General features: G+C 49.7%; 1 protein-coding gene and 1 long non-coding RNA gene across 12 annotated transcripts in view; both read left to right on the top strand.

Moving 5' to 3' along the window:
• Window positions 1–13232, top strand: part of ATXN7L1 (ataxin 7 like 1) — a 232069-nt gene that overhangs the window by 168577 nt on the left and 50260 nt on the right. The window contains exon 1 of one of the 11 annotated variants that reach the window (XM_081800688.1): window positions 1144–1649. The exons of 7 other annotated variants lie outside the window; for them this stretch is intronic. The gene's annotated coding sequence lies outside the window, so the exon portion shown is untranslated. 3 more of the 11 variants (XM_081800689.1, XM_081800690.1, XM_081800686.1) reach the window with 3 other exon arrangements.
• LOC145716597 (uncharacterized) lies at window positions 1877–8364 on the top strand. Its single transcript, XR_014139406.1, has 2 exons — window positions 1877–3933; window positions 4137–8364. It is a non-coding gene; the product is annotated as an uncharacterized LOC145716597 (long non-coding RNA).

Here is a 13232-nt window from a genome sequence, read left to right as displayed (position 1 = left end):
GTGGCTCAGTTGGTTAAGCGACTGCCTTCGGCTCAGGTCATGATCCTGGAGTCCCGGGATCGAGTCCCGCATCGGGCTCCCTGCTCGGCAGGGAGTCTGCTTCTCCCTCTGACCCTCCTCCCTCTCATGCTCTCTGTCTCTCATTCTCTCTGTCTCAAATAAATAAATAAAATCTTTAAAAAAAAAAAAAAAAGAAATGTTGGATGGAACACAGCAGAGATCTCAGTAAAAGTTAAAATTGCCCAAAACACACTTTGCCACTGGATTTTTTTTTTATTGAGATAAAATTCGCCTAACAATTTTTTTTAAAGATGTATTTATTTATTTTAGAGAGAGAGAGCAGGGAGGAGGGGCAGAGGGAGAGAGAGTCTCAAGCTGACTCTCCAGTGAGCGCAGAGCCTGACCCGGGGCTCTATCTCACAATCCTTAGATCACGACCTGAGCTGAAACCAAGAGCCAGAAGTTCAACCAGCTGAGCCATCCCGGTGCCCCTCACCTAACACTTTTAAAGCGTACAGTTCTGTGGTACTGAGTTCGTTCCCAGTGCTGGGTAACCATCACCTTTACCTAGTTCCAAAACGTTTTTTTTTTTTGAAGATTTTATTTATTTATTTGACAGAGAGAGAGATAGTGAGAGAGAGAGCACAAGCAGGGGGAGTGGGAGAGGGAGAAGCAGGCTTCCCGCGGAGCAGGGAGCCCGATGCGGGGCTCGATCCCAGGACCCTGGGATCATGGCCTGAGCCGAAGGCAGATGCCCAATGGCTGAGCCACCCAGGAGCCCCCAAAACATTTTCATCACCCCCAAAAGAGCCCTTGTACCCATTAAGTAGTCACTCCCCACTGCCTTCTTCCCCAGCCCCCAGCAATCACCGATCTGCTTTCTGTCTCTATGGATTTACCTATGCCGGATATAACTTATAATTGGAATCCTACAACACATGGCCTTTTGTGGACCATTGGGTTTTTTTGGGCCATCTTCCCCCCCACCCCCAGTCTCCTTGCCAAGTTCAAGGAATGAACTCCCTAAATAGCCAGAATGAATGAAAAGTCCCCACTGGAATTAGTAGTTAAAATGTCCCACAGAAGTATATTTCAATCTTTTATAATGATGTCTCTGCTCTCCAAAGCACAGTGCCAGGCCTTGCAGTGGACTCTGCCCGGCGTGCTGGACGGGCCCTGAGGGAAGGAGGAGCGGAAAGGCCTGAGCTCCCGCAGGCAGCCCAGACCAGGCCCAAGCGGACAGCGGACAGCGGCTCCAGGAGCCCAGCCCACAGTTTGCACGTGGCCATCAAGCTGGGGAATTGGGGGGGGATTGCGACAGGCCCCCCCCCCCCGGCCCTTCCCAAACACCAACTGCTCAAATCAGCCCCCAGGGGAGCCCGCTGCCTCTGACCACACCTTGTGTGTGCAGTTCAGGAAAACCCAAGTTCATCTGCCAAATTCAGGATACAGCCCTGACTGTTCCAGGCTTTTCTTTCTGCCTTTCCCTAATCGCATCTGGGCGTGCTCTCTTAAAGGGGAAGTGGTGCGTTCTGACTGGCCAGGGCCCTCAGCCAGGAGCCAGGAAATGTCTCCCACGAGTCGCGTTGCCCAGCGTGTCACTGGCTCAGCCTCCTTATCCTAACGGCAAGGCTGTCTCCCCAGGATGTGTAAGTGTGAGCGCAGGGCACGTTTGCCACACAGGATGGCGTGGGGCTGGGCCCAGGTCACGGAAGAGAGAGCCTGGCAGGCGGAGCATGCTGTCGCCCCACGATCCATTTAGCAAGTACGACGTGTAGCACAGACAGCGCTCTCGGGCTGTGGGCTGGCGCAGGAGCCGAGACAGGGCTGAGGCGTGCAGTGGGGAGAGGAGCTGCCTCAGAAAGAGGTCAGGAGTAGGCTGGGTTGGGGACCAGTCTATTTTGGACAGCCCTTCTGGAGGCGCAAGCCTCGGGGCCCGGGTAGGAGTGGAGTGGAAAATTTTATAGCACACCTCTCCTAGCCGCGGGAACCTCACCCACCCGTCACCCCCACTTCTCTGCATTTCTGCGCAGCTCCAGCGACACTTTAGGCTTATACCTCCCCGGCCGTTGGTTTGGTCATTTTGATACGTAATTTGCCTTAAGAAGTAGTTCAGCTCTCTCGCCCTCGAACTTTGAAAACCACTTGACACTCGCAACTTGTGATTTTTTCCTTGTTGCCTACTTGTGGATGGTGCTCGGGCCGGGGTGTGCACACGGCGGGGCCCCCCCACCCCCCACCCCTGGCAGGCTGGCTGGCTCCGTAGGATGATTGGCGGTGCACCTGGCCTGGTTTCCTGTGTGCCCACGGAGACGAAGAGGGGAAAGCTCGCAGCCGCTCACGCACACAGTCACCAACTCAGTCGCCACAAGTGAGCGACTGCCGGTGGGAAGACAGGCCCTGCCCGTGTGTCAGACGCCCTTCTGCCCCAGGTCTATATGCGCGTCGCAGCAGTGGCTACTCTCCGGCTGGGTAAAAAGGCTTTGTTTTCCCCGAAATAATTCAGACCTTCCGCTCCTAGAGAAGGGGGCCGGAGACAGACAAAACAAATGTGTGTCTCTGTGCGCACACACTGACGGGGTACAACCACACCCTATTGCGAGACAGCTTCCTGTTTGCCACTGCCAACTGCCACTCCAGGGAGAACAGAAGTGGTGCTGTTAGGAGTAGTCGCTGCAGGGCCCCGGCAGCCTGTGGGGTGAGTGGTTCTGAGGCCGCCGCGAGCTCAGCCGCGAGCCGAGACTTTGCACCTTTTCCTGCAGGAGACTCTGGCCCTGCACTCTGGAAGTCGGCGGTCAGGACGGAGAGAAATCGAGCCGCGGTGGCCCCTCCTTCCTCTCCCTGTGTTTTTTTCAACCGTGTGCCCCCAAGGGATTCTCGTCCATGGAATCGTTTTAATTCGGGGGCAGGGAGAAGGCAGGGAGCCACCCACTTAGTAAGGCTACTCCTGGCATTTTTTTTTTTAAATCTCCATTTTCATGCGGATGGGGAACTTACAAAAAGTGAGTTGGCACTTATTACAATAAGTGAGTTGGTCGCTACCTCCTCTGTGTTGCCGAGCCTCCCAATACTCATTTCTTTGACACTGAACGCAGTGAGTGCCTATTAGGACAGGACCCAGGGCTAAATGCCAGGGATAAGAGTGAACAAGACACCTGCCCTCGAGGTACGTCCATGACAGGATGTCTCCCAGTCAGCCAGTGGTGACAGCATGTGATGTGTTCTGAGATAAGGTGCCTCAGTGTGCTGGGGGGGCACCTGCCCCCTTACAACCCTATGACGTGGACAGTGTTGTCCCCATTTTATAGGTAAGGCAACTGGGGCTCCGGGGGGGTGGGGTTACGTTATCTGCCCAGTCACAGAGCTAATGGGTGACAGAGCTGGGATTTGAGCCCAGATCTTTCTGATTCCAAGGACAGCAGTGTCTGGTCCGCATTTCCTGTGACTCCCAAAGCTGGTGCAGAGCATTAGAATCACCTCAGGACCTTTTTTTTTTTTTAAGATTTTATTTATTTATTTGACAGAGAGAGAGAGAGCGCGTGCGCACACACAGTGGGGAGGGGCAGAGGGAGAAGCAGACTCCCCGCCAAGCAGGGAGCCTGACATGGGGCTCCATCCCAGGACCCCGAGATCATGACCTGAGCCAAAGGCAGATGCTTAACCGGCTGAGCGACCCAGGTGTCCCACCTCGGGACCTTTTAAAAAATACAGATTTGGGGACTCTGGCCTTGCTGCACCAAGTGGTCTCTGAGGTAGAGGTTGGCCTGGGCACTTTCTCTACCTTGTGCAGTGGGATCCTCCCCCACTCCCGTGGGGTGTGGACAGGGCATGCCTGTGACGGGGACTCTATATGCACTTAGCCCAGGGCATCTGGGGAAAAGCTACTGATGTTGCCTCAAGACAGTATTAGGAAGATTCAGTCCAGCTGTTGAGGTGTTTTATTTTTTTTTTTTTAAAGATTTTATTTATTTATTTGAGAGAGAGAGAGCACATGAGAGGGGGGAGGGTCAGAGGGAGAAGCAGACTCCCTGCTGAGCAGAGAGCCCGATGCGGGACTCGATCCAGAGACTCCGGGATCATGACCTGAGCCGAAGGCAGTCGCTTAACCAACTGAGCCACCCAGGCGCCCTGTTGAGGTGTTTTAGACATGGGGAATCGCTATTCGTGTATCTTCTCCCCAAAGACACACCAGCCTGTGCCTCCTGCTTCACCCAGCTCCCAGCTGCCTGTCACACCTGTCCCTTTGGCGCCCCTGGGGTGGGGAGGATGTTAGCTGTGCCATCCTAAGGTAGAAGCCAACAACTTACCCTATACCTGGAAGCCACCAGTTCTCACCTAAGGTGGCTCCTATGTTTGAACTCGTGTGGCTTGTGTATGTTGGGTGGTTTTGGGAGGCAGTCGCTCTGATGGAAGAGTTAATACCATGCAGGGGGAACTCCTTGTCGACCCCACCGCTGGCTCTGGGCACAGGGGAATAGCTGGGACAATAAAAGGCCTGATATTATTAAGAGAATCAGGGCTCTGGCTGCAGGCAGAGTCCCACAAAGGGGGAGGGCTATTCACCTGCCTTGGGTCCCACAGGCAGGAGCCTGCCTCCTTCGGGGGAGCCTTCTTCCACCACTCAGGGTGACCAAGTGGTGGCCAGCCCAGGATCTGGAGTGTCTCCCACCTGAGCGAACCCTCTGGTGATGACAGTGTCTTGTGGCCACACTCATATCCCAGCGCCTGGCACACAGTTTCATGCCTAGGAAATGCTTTACATATGAAAGAATGAATGAATGAATGAATGAATGAATGAATGAATGAAGAGGTTGACTTGGACATGTTTTACTCCTTCCTACCTTTGTATTTGCACCTGTTCTCCCTCCTTTGCCCCCTCTCGGATTAAGGATGTGTTAGTGTTATTGTAGTTGTTTTTGTTTGTTTGTTTCTTTGATTTTTTTTCTTATATGGACTTAAACAGCTGTAACAAAACCGAGCCTATTAAGCAATCCATCCTATATCCTTCTCTTTTTCCCTCATCTGTCTATCTACATTATGTATTCATATGTATATTACATGTTTTTTGTTTTTATAAAGTCATGATTCATGTTTACACATTATTCGTGATATTTGTAATTTCCTTCTGGACTTGGGCATACGATCTCACATACACCTTTCCTTAGGTTGGGATAATGACCCTTGTTCCTGTCATTTTCAGTTGTTATATCATAGATCATTCAGGTCAACTGTGATATTTTTTACTATTGTAAACAGTGCCACAATGAGAATATCTTTGAACTTTTTTGCAGTGGGGAGAGGGGGTGGCGGATGATTTCCTTGAGGTCTACTTTCCAGTCTACAGTTACCAGATTACCAGATCAAAGGCTGGTGAATTACTGTTTGGTTCTTGCTATCATCACTGGTTGGTCTCCAGAGAAATGTCATCCCTTGAAAGTACCCCCAGCAGTGTGTGCATGAGTTTGTTTCCCCAGAGGTCTATATTTACTGTGGTTTTTTTCTTCGAGCTAAGTTTGGTGCCTAGGGAGGGCTGGGGTTCATTCCTGAGGGCTGATGGAAATATTTTAGGGCCCTGGAAAGTCCCTGGGACTCCCCAAATCATGTCCAGCAGGGGATGATGCCAGAAATTTGCACCTTAGTATAAATAACCAATAAAAGGAGCGGGGGAGAGCTAAAGGGAGGTGATAAAGAGAATCTCAAGTTATCTAGCTTCAGAGTTGTGTCTCAGGCCAGCTCAGAAAATGGGAAATACTTTGTCAAGAATCGTGGGAGAAACCGTGTTGCTGAGGTGTAGAGGGGAGAGACCATCCAAGCAGGGTGGCGTGGTGGGAAGAACATTGGCTTGGGCTGGGCAGACCTGGGCCCTGCATGACCTTGGTCTTGTTTCATAACCTTGCTAAGCTTTCATTTCCCCGTCTATAACAAGGAGGCTAACAGCATCCACTTTGTCGGGCTGTTGGGTAGATTACATGAGCTGGAAGGCGTAAAAGTAGCTTGCACGGTGCCTGACACAGAGGCGCTCAAGAATGCCGTCTCTCCTCCTAACTGAATGAATGGACAGAGTGACCAGATGACCGAGAAACCAAACTAGAGCCTGGAGGGATTTGAGAACTGAGCTGGCACAAGCCACCAGCCCACAGTGGCATTTGTCAAAGTGTTGCAGACGCTGCCCGTGGCCTGGCAGTGGGTAGGAGGTGAAGAGGGTAAAGAAGACCTCGTAGAAGCTAATTGGTGGCAGACGCCCATGCGTTCAGGAGCACTTCCGCAGCCACTCAGGCCCCGGGATCTTTTAAAGAGGTACTCCAGCCTGAGGAGGGGGTAGGCATTCCAAAGAAGCTCACAGCACTCCTGGCATACGAGCTGCTTGGCACGGCGCTGCCTGCCACAGTCACTTGACTTCGCTGTGTCTTCATTTCGTCCCCTACTGAGGAAGGCTGATCCAGTATGCCTCCTCTAACCACCACGGCCCCATATTTAGTGTCTAACGACCGTTGTGGCAAATTGAGACCACAGGCTCAGATTCTAGCCCCCATTCTGCCACTTAATGGCCTTGGGACTCCAGACAAGTTTCTCTAATGCAGTCTGCCTCCGTGTCCCCCGGCTGTAAACTGGGGACTACCCTGCCTCAAGGGGGGGTTACAGGTTCCCCGTGCCGGGGTCCGTGCTGCGCCCCTCACCTTGCAGCGCCAGTCTTCTTTTGGAAGGAGGTCCCTTGGAATTCAGGGTTGTCCTTTATGGAAGGCATCCTGACTGCTACTACTGCAGATGGACTCCATTGATAAAACAGAGCCGGGCTAATGATTTGCCAAGCACTTGCCCTCCGAGCTGTCAGATGAGACAACCAGATGCTAGCCTAAGCCTGAGTGAGCTGACGCAGCCATGGGGGGCCACAGGTGACTGCGGTGCTCAAAGTCTCTCGGGAGGGGATGGGTCCCCTAAAAGCCATATTGGAAAATTCCGGACAGTTTCTTTCTAAAGCCAGCATAGGGAACCACACTGGGTGTTGGTAGCTGGCTCAGCCATTCATGAGGCATCTGCACCGAGGCTCTCCATGCAGGATATTGACGCTGTGAGTATGAAAATATCTCAGCACATAAGCATGGGGTGGGGGAGGTCCAAATTTTTACTGAAATGGAATTGCCCAAGGACCAGGTGGATCCGACCAGCGGAGAGCAACAGAAGAGAGCAACTGTGGAGACACCAGGCTCGCCACGCCTACCAGAGATTTTCAGAATGCTGGGAGGCGGTGTCTGCAAGCCCCCCACTCAGCTGGCCTTCAGCTGTGCACGCTGGAGTCACATCTGGATGGTTAAGGCGTGTATGGTGAAGCAAGTGGTCTTAGAACAGCCAGCTGCTGAGGCCATGGTCTGGACTTCTTGTGGCAGAAATGCAAAACAAGTAAAAGGATTTGGTTTTTCATTTCTTTGGTCTTGGGGTTCCCCAGCTCCTCGAGGCTGGGGTCTCAGGCTGTGGTATGGGGCTGCTGACCGGGACCTAAAGGGCGTCTCTTTCCTCTCCTTAAGGGAGCAGGGGTGCCCTGCTGGAATGCCCATACACGGTGGGCGGGGTGAGGTGAGGGTTCCTGAGGGCTCTTCCAGGCTCCCCTCATCAACTGCAGCATCTTCCAAGATTGTCAGGTGGTAGAGCTCAGACCGCGGGCTCTGGTGTTTTCTAGCTCTGTAACCTTAGGCAAGTCGTGTCTCTGAGCTTCAGTTTTTTCATCTGTAGGATAGAGCTAATAATAGTACCTCTCTTAGGGTATTGTAAGAATTAAGTGCTCTAAGGTAAATCAAATGTTTAGTAGAGTGCCTGATCCATGGGACTTTCTTAATAAATTATTAGTAGTGTTGGCCAGAGGACAGAGGGGTGAGACCAGAGGTTGCTGAGCCAAGATCAATCACTGAGGTTGTTCTTGACACTTAATTCCACATGGGTGTTCTCACAGTGACTTTGTTTCCACTTTAGTAGGTACGTGGTACTCATATTTAGCATTAGCACAATAGATCAGTTTGGTCTTTTTGTCTGGAAAGAAATGTGTCATAAGAGCGATGAACTGTTACAGTCTTTCACTTTGGAAACTATCCCTCAAAGAAATAATCCTAAAACACTTTTTTTTTTTTTAAGATTTTATTTATTTATTGACAGAGAGAGACACAGAGAGAGAGGGAACACAAGCAGGGGGAGTGGGAGAGGGAGAAGCAGGCTTCCCGTGGAGCAGGGAGCCTGATGTGGGACTCGATCCCAGGACCCTGGGAACATGACCTGAGCTGAAGGCAGACACTTAACGACTGAGCCACCCAGGCACCCCCAAAACACTTTTTAAATAAATTATTTTTTAAAAAGCCAAAAAAAAAAAAAAAAGACAGTAAGTAGATAGTAAGAGAGTGACTAAATAATATAGAGCAATGATTGAATATTACCTAACCATTTAAAATGACCAGTGTGTGGGAATCAGTAACATAGAAATAGAGTAATGTTAGTTGAAAAAGAATAGTCCAAAATATCAATTGATTACAGTTTTGCTAATGTGTCTATTTACGTTAACAAAGAAAGAAAAATTGGAGAAAAAGACTTTTTCTCTAAAAAAATTTTTAAAAGTCTGTAACATATTTTTTTTTAAAGATTTTATTTATTTATTTGAGAGAGAGAGAATGAGAGAGAGCAAGCACATGAGAGGGGGGAGGGTCAGAGGGAGAAGCAGACTCCCTGACGAGCAGGGAGCCCGATGCGGGACTCGATCCAGGGACTTCAGGATCATGACCTGAGCCGAAGGCAGTCGCTTAAGCAACTGAGCCACCCAGGCGCCCGTCTATAACATATTTTAATAGTGAATAAAAAATACAATGTTCTATAAACTCTTCCTGGGCAGGGCAATTGGAATAAAAATAATGATAAGGATCCACCTTAGGCCGTCCCTTGACCAGAACAGAAAAAAATCAGCCCAGAGTAGGTGAGGACTCATTGCAGAATGATTGTCATAGAAATCTGGAACACTCTACCCAGGCACCCTGCACCCACACAGCAGTACCTGACGACAAAGTAAGACCCTGTCTGCTCCTATCAGCAGCCCACCCACCTCTCCACCAAAAGACAAAACCATGTTAGTTCTCCACAGGCGGGTTTTCCCAGACTAGAGAAACAACGACTGAATAGGAATTGGATCTTTCTGAAAAATCTACTCACTCCGCGCTACCCAGGACATCAGTTCTCCCCATTTTCAAAAGCTTCGCTGAGCGAAGCGTGCAGCTCGCCTTCTAAGGGAGGCTCTGATCACTGTGACCGGGTTCCCCACTTTAAATCTGTACACAGCCTTTCTCCCCTGCACCAGTGGCTGCCAAGTTCGTTCTCAAAGCTCAGGGGACAGAAGTATGGGTCTCTTTGTGGGATACCTTGAAAGAGTGAGACATTTACTCCAGTCTGAACAATAAGGAGCAGTTCAAATAGGAAACACTGCTTTAATCTGTTTATTACAATTCAAAACCACACATTAAAAAAAAAATTAAGGGCAAAGGGCTATCTTCAAGTTTTGATGAATCTTCTCTCCTCTACAACTTGTTATTCCAATTGGTCACTTAAGAATTTATGGAACTAAAAATCCAAGAAAAAAGCGTATCCGTTGATTTCATTTTTTTCTGTGAATTTAGCAGTGGAACATGTTGGCTGGGTCACTAAACAGAATTCCCTGCGAAGGTGATTTTAGAATCCTTGGTCTGGCTAATTTGTTTTGTCCTCATGGCACCCTTCCTTGTGATTTATCTTTGTTTACTTGTATTATTATTATTTAAAAACTATAATTCCGATACAGTTAACATACAGTGTTATATTAGTTTCAGGTGCACAATGTAGTGATTCAACAATTCTCTATGTTACTCCCTGCTCATTACGACAAGTATACTCTTTTTTTTTTTTTAAGAGAGCGTGCGAGGGCTCCTGGGTGGCTCAGCTGGTTAAGCGACTGCCTTCGGCTCAGGTCATGATCCCAGGGTCCTGGGATCGAGTCCCACATCGGGCTCCCGGCTCAGCAGGAAGCCTGCTTCTCCCTCTCCCACTCCCCCTGCTTGTGTTCCTGCTCTCGCTGTCTCTGTCTCTGTCAAATAAATAAATAAAATCTTTAAAAAAAAAAAAAGAGAGAGCGTGCGAGTTGAGTGGGGAGCAATGGGGGAGGAAGACAGAGAATCTTAGGCAGGCTCCACGCTCAGCACAGAGCCTGACATGGGGCTTGATCTTGGGGTCCTGAGCTGAAATGAAGAGTCAGACGCTTCACTGGCTGAGCCACCCAGGCGCCCCAAGACAAGTGTACTCTTAATCTTAATCCCCATTACTTATTTCACCCATTTCCCCCACCCACCTCCCCTCTGGCAACCACCAGTTTGTTTTCCCTAGTTGAGAGTCTGTTTTTTGGTTTGTCTCTCTTTTTTTTTTTTACTTTGTTCATTTGTTTCATTTCTTAAATTCCACATATGAGTGAGATCATATGGTATTTGTCTCTCTCCATTTACTTGTATTATTTTTAACTCTTAGTTAGGAAAACAAAATTTCTCTTCGTTATCAAAGCTTACCTCTCCACCAGAGCTGAGGACTATTTCTGCACATCCTTTCCCCCTACCCACTGTGTCAGCTTGAGCAAGCGATCAGCAAGTGAGTAAACGAAGAAAATTTCAAAACCGTGGTGGTAAACATCAAAGTCATATTTTCATTCTCAAAACCCTTGCCAAAAAAGGAATTGCTAAGCCAGACGTTTCGGAAGGGCAGCAATAACTATGGATTTGAAGAGAGAAGACTTGGTTCTGGTCTTGGCGTGGCCCCCAACTAGCTTCGCCCTGCAGGCTGGTAACTGATAACCCCTCTAACCTCGTCCATCAGCAACGAGATCGGACCGGCTGACTTTCGATCCAGTTCTGACCTTCCGAGATTCTGAGTCCTGCATTTCCTAATTTCCTGGTTTCCAAATCTTGGTCGCAGTACACCCCATTTCCTGTCTTCCTGAGAAGCCACTCGGCCCCTGCACACGGCACAGAGGCCCATTCCTCGCGTAGCCATTGGCCCTGACCTTGGTGAGTTACCTCGCCGCCCTGCGTCTTCTTTGGCCAGTCAGCTGTGAGGAGGGTGGAGACGCCTGGCTGCTTCCTGCCTGCCTCACAGGGGTTGTAAAGGCCAGTACAGTTTCACAAAGGATAGATTCCTCCAAGGAAGACCCTGCCAGGGTAAAATATTTCAATACTTCAGCTGTAATTATTGCCGTAATATTCGAGAATCATGAGGGATGAGGAGAGAAGGAGCGGGTGTAAGTATCCTTGTATTTATGGTAATGGAGAGGCAAGAGACCTTAGCAGCCACCTAGGGACCCTCTTCATTTACAGATAAAGACATGGAGACTGAGACTGTTAGTGGTGAACTCCGGGCTATATGCCCAATACTGCCGTGTGGCTGGAGTTGGGGCCTAGACCTCTGGTTGCTCGCTACCCAGGGTTCTCCCACTACATCAAAACAGATGTCCTGGGACTGGCTCTTGAATATTCATCAAAACTTGAAGATAGGGGTGCCTGGGTGGCTAAGTCGGTTAAGCGTCTGCCTTCGGCTCAGGTCGATCACAAGCCGAAGGCAGACGCTTAACCGACTGAGCCAACCAGGCGCCCCCCTTAATTTTTTTTTAAATGTGTGGTTTTGAATTGTAATAAACAGATTAAAGCAGTGTTTCCTATTTGAACTGCTCCTTATTGTTCAGACTGGAGTAAATGTCTCACTCTTTCAAGGTATCCCACAAAGAGACCCATACTTCTGTCCCCTGAGCTTCGAGAACAAGCTTGGCAGCCACTGGTGCAGGGGAGAAAGGCTGTGTACAGATTTAAAGTGGGGAACCTGGTCACAGTGATCAGAGCCTCCCTTAGGAGGCGAGCTCTTGATTTGTAAGACCTACAGCAGAATGGTTCTGGGACCTGAGCATGGATGCAAGGTCTACTCTCACTCAATGAAGAAAAACCACCCAGTAAAGTAACTCAGTGTAGGCAACCTGTGAGTACTGGTGAGGCAAGAGTACCCAACAATCAGATGATGCTCGAAAATCCAGTTCCCCCCAATCCCCACTTCGTCAGAGGATGAGAGTCAATCTGCTTGAGACAACCTAGCAGCCCATCGGTACGAGGGAACCCAGAGAAAACCCCAAAGGCCCATTCCTGATCGCCAGGTTAGTCTGGCTTTCTTCTCCCAGATCAGGTGCCTGGAATAACTAACCTCCAGTAATGTCTCACTCATGAGAAAAGCCTGATACCCAGCTTGGTGATGGACGGACAAAGTGGACTGCCATCTTCACCTCCCACCTTGTTCATTATCAGCATTCAACCCAGATTTCCAGATTCGTGATCTCTAGTTCTTCCCATCAGGACATCTTTTTTTTTTTTTTTTTTTGGATTATATTTTTAAGTAATCTGTACCCCAGTGTGGGGCTCGAACTTACAACACCAAGATCAAGAGTCACGTGCCCCACTGACTGAGCCAGCCAGGTGCCCCTCCCCATTAGGACGTCTGATACCATTTCGTTTATTTATTCAGCACATGAACGAAACACTAATAACTATATGGGGGGCCCTCTAGTGGGCGCCGGAGAGCCAGAGGGGACTTAGGATTTCAGAGCTTTTGTCTTTTGGGGGTCCAGGATTCCTTCCTATAATTGTTTACAAAGTTTCTGTGCATGTGTAAATGTGCGTTTTTCTTGAGAGGGGTTCCTTAGTGTGGATGAAACCTGTTACCCTATAACAGTTAAGGACTTTACGTCGTGCACCTGTTGTCCTGGTCAGCATCCTCATCCTGCCCATTGAGTCCAACCACAGGGGCTGACGGAGTGAGAACAAGTAAGGCATCTCTGCCCAGAACTCTAGTATTTTCTGTAGAACCTCAAGAAGCTGTGCCCATCCGCCTACACCCAGGCCCCACATCTGTGACTTGTCCCTCGAGCAAGGATGTCCTCCTGCAGGTCCTGGCCCAGCAGCTGGGGCCTGGCCCTCAGTAAGCCCTGGAGAGGCCGCAGTGGCACGTGGACAGAAGCCGGGCCTCTTCCTGGCATTTAAACACCTTTTTATTCAGCCCTTCTGGTCGCTTCAGACCTTTGTGCTCCTGCTGGGGGCGGGGGAGGGGGCCAGGTTCAAGAATTGTCTATTTGTTCTCTTGAGAGTCCTGCCCTACCTGCTGCCCTGAGGGACCTTGGGGCCTCCGTGTAGCTGTCTGGGGATCACTTT

The sequence above is a fragment of the Leptonychotes weddellii genome, chromosome 12, assembly GCF_054177405.1.
Source record: "Leptonychotes weddellii isolate Sample4059 chromosome 12, ASM5417740v2, whole genome shotgun sequence".
NCBI classification, from domain to species: domain Eukaryota; kingdom Metazoa; phylum Chordata; class Mammalia; order Carnivora; family Phocidae; genus Leptonychotes; species Leptonychotes weddellii.
The sequence above is the reverse complement of the archived record's forward strand: the minus strand, read 5'-3'. Positions and strand labels throughout refer to the sequence as shown.